Source organism: Lontra canadensis, unplaced genomic scaffold (assembly GCF_010015895.1).
Source record: "Lontra canadensis isolate GAN:19392208 unplaced genomic scaffold, GSC_riverotter_1.0 scaffold13, whole genome shotgun sequence".
Classification (NCBI taxonomy): domain Eukaryota; kingdom Metazoa; phylum Chordata; class Mammalia; order Carnivora; family Mustelidae; genus Lontra; species Lontra canadensis.
In genome coordinates, this window is record NW_022631007.1 from 8,685,244 (window position 1) to 8,688,843 (window position 3,600).

At 35.4% G+C, this 3,600-nt stretch overlaps 1 pseudogene; it reads right to left on the bottom strand.

The window, feature by feature from the left end:
* Window positions 1-346: 346 nt before the first annotated feature.
* LOC116867987 lies at window positions 347-513 on the bottom strand (annotated as a pseudogene).
* Between the last annotated feature and the right edge of the window lie 3,087 nt (window positions 514-3,600).

The following is a 3,600-nucleotide window of genomic DNA, read 5'->3' on the forward strand; positions in this document are numbered from 1 at the left end:
AATATGTCTCCTAAAACCAAATAAGCCAGAAAACCAATAATTTCTCCCGGATTATAAGATAGGATAGGTTTTAAATAAGTTTAAATTTAAAAAGCCTAGTTTCAGTTATAACGACCTTGAGGGAGAAGGACCAATAAGATCATGCTTTCCATTTTCTGATGGTATGATTTCCTTCTGTCCAAGTAAGTAATGTGGCTGGTGTTGAATGTTTATTTATTCAGATAAACAAAGGACTCTTTGGTACGTATTTATATTTTAAAAATGACATTACTAGAGACATAACAAATCCTCATTGTTTATCTGAGTGTCCATGCAAAGTCATTGACGAAGAAGGATTTCTGTGGGATTTTTTAAAAGGATAAAAATAATTGCAATATATAAGAGATTTATACCCTGGGTAGCTTTGATCTCCTAGCCACATACTCACATTATGTCCATCCTGCTAACTTTTCAATTAGCAATAATCGCGTCGGATAAACCTCATTGGCTACGATACTGCCACTGCGCAAAGCTATCCTGCGAACTTTTATAGTTTTGTATCAACGTCTTCTCTCTAACTTCTTACTAGGTTGGGTTGATGAACCACACTGGCAGCTGTTTGTAGGATGGTGAAGAGTGACGTTGGGGTACCCATACCCCGGATTCTTTTCCTGTTAAGGGTTGACTCTGTTTCTCCATGAGAGACACTGTCGGATGGCCCTCGGTAACATTGTGACTGGCACCTGCTCCCTCCTCTTGACCATTTAGGCACAGGTGAGATAAGAGCTCCTCTCTGATTCACCATCCCTTGCTTTGCCATTTCTGATTGGTTCTTTATATGTCATTCTGTGCCCTTGACAGTGACCTTTTATTTAAGGATAAATATCCAGGAAAAAATTATAAAATATAAAATATTTCTGCATTCTATGCTTCATAAGACAGATGACCACTCCAGGAAGCAATTTGGTAAAATTTAATACAAGTGTACATAAATATGCCTTATAACCCAGGAATTCAATTCCTAGGAAATTAGTCATGAGGAAATCTTACACATGTGCAGAAAATACTTGTATGAGCAAGCATATTCATTGCAGTGCGATTTGTAATAGCAAAATAAAATCTGTCCCTCAAGGTCACAAATAAATAAAGGTTGTATTAATACAAAGCAAGTCAATTTGCAATTTAAAATAAGTAAGCTAGCCCTGCATATATCAAGTTGAAAAAAAAAAAAGGTATCCTAAGAGTAAAAAATATTTGCAAAAGGGTATGTATCACATGATATCCTTTATGCAAATATTTAAACCATGAAAAAGAGCATATGAAAATTTTTTAAGTACTTTGGGAAAAATAGGACTGAATGCTACCATTATGACTTTTTCCTTTCTTGAAGTTTCTGTGCTTTCCTTTTTTTATCTATAATTAACATAATTACTATTCCTACTCAATTCTTCTGTTATACTTTCTCCTATCACTACTACTATTTTTACATGTGCATACCATTTCAATATCAGTATTTACTTCTTTTTCGTAAAATTGCCTCTAACTTTCAAGACAATTAGATGAATTAGCTCCATTTTTCAGCCAGGGAGTTAGACATCATCACTGAAGCAGAGATTAAGTGACACGCCCAGGGTCACATACCAAGTAAATGATAGACATGGAATGAAACACAGGTTTCTGATGATAAATTAGTGTTGTTGTTTTTTTTTTTAACTTGATGTTTCTGCATATTATAGTGAAGTATGCATGAGAATTCAGTAAGTATTTTTATTGGCAGATAGAAGAAACGTACCAATATCCAAATAATCAATGTCTATACAACACTCTATTCTAAGCATGGTTCTAAGTGCATTAATCCTTAACCACTTGGTCTTCTCAACAATTTTGCAAGGAATCTGTCACGATCTGAATTTAACAAATGAGAAAGCAGGTACAGATCATTTGAGAAATGGTTCACAGTCCTACAGGGAAAAGTGGCAATGCTGGGACTTGAACCTGGGCAGTTCTAGTGCAGAGCGCACACTCCCGACCATGACACCGTCCTGCCTCATAAAAAAACCTTTTTGTTTCCAATCCCCTAGCAAAACTGATAAGTGCTACTCCCCAGGGAAGCTTTCAAATTCTGATGTGATTTTAATGAAAGCACTTTATGATGGCTTCTTGCCACTTTGCATTTAGTTCCATTTTGCTGAGCTTATTTCTCAGCATAGGAAGAATGTTGTTGGCAGTATCAGAAAATGACCCCCAAATTGCACCACTCTGGTAATTATTTCAGAATTTCCTTTCAAGTTTCGTTTTCATTGTGGATGGGCATTTTCTTGCCATTTTACTTAATTGTCTTACCTCTGAAAGTGTCAGTATAACTATTCCACACGCCATGATTAAATTGCCAACCTAAATGGAGGTTTAAGCAAGGTTAAAACAAGAAGAAGAGGAAGAAGGGAAAGAATATTCTAAGAGAAGCAGGGCCCTTATTTGTAACTTTTTACTTGTAATAAAATATAGTAATTCAGTGCTATACAGTAAGAACTATATACTTGTAAGAAAATACAGTAATTCAGTGCTCAAAATAACTTTACAGAAAAGCCATGCTGTTATCTTGGCAACACTAGTCAATTATGAATTAGGTGTTATGGCTTCATTGATGGTAAGCAACAAAAATCTCCTAAGCAAATGGGCATTTTGCAAAATGTAAAAATCCAAAATTAACAGGATATACAATGTTTCTTAAACTACACATATGAATGAGATCATATCATATTTGTCTTTCTCTAACTGACTTATTTTGCCTAGCATTATATTCTCTAGCTCCAACCACAAAGTTAGAAATAGCAAGATTTCATTGTTTTTGATGGCTGAATAATATTCCATTGTAGAGATATACCACATCTTCTTTATCCACTCATTAGTCAATGGACAAGTGGGCTCTTTCAATAATTTGGCTATTGTTGATAATGTTGCTATAAACATTGAGGTGCATATATTATTTTTGTATCCTTTGGGTATTTACCTAGTACTGCAATTACTGGATATTAGGGTAGTTCTATTTTTAACTTTTTGAGGAACCTCTATATTGTTTTCCAGAATGGCTGTACTAGTATGCATTCCAACCAACAGTGCAAGAGGGTTCCCCTTTCTCCACATCCTTGCCAACACCCATTGTTTCCTGAGTTGTTATTTTAGTCATTCTGACAAGTGTGAGGTGGTATCTCATTGTACTTTTGATTTGTAGTTCCCTGATGATGAGTGATGTTGAAGAAATAAAACAAACAAACATAGAGGAGGAAAAGAAAGGAAAATCAAGAAACAGACTCTTAACTGTAGAGAACAAACTGAGGGTTCCCAGAGGGGAGGTGGGTGAGGGTGGGGGAACTGGGTGATGGGGAGTAAGGAGGGCACTAGCAATGAGCACTGGCGGTTGTACGTAAATGACAAATCACTGATTATTACAGTGTAATTATTACAATGTAATATTCACCTGTAATATTCACTGTAATCAATTATTACAGTGTAATATTCACCTGAGGCGAATATTACACTGTATGTTCACTAATTGGGATTTAAATAAAAACTTGCCAGAAAAAAGAAGGTTATATAATGAAACTGTGCACTCTGGTCTTC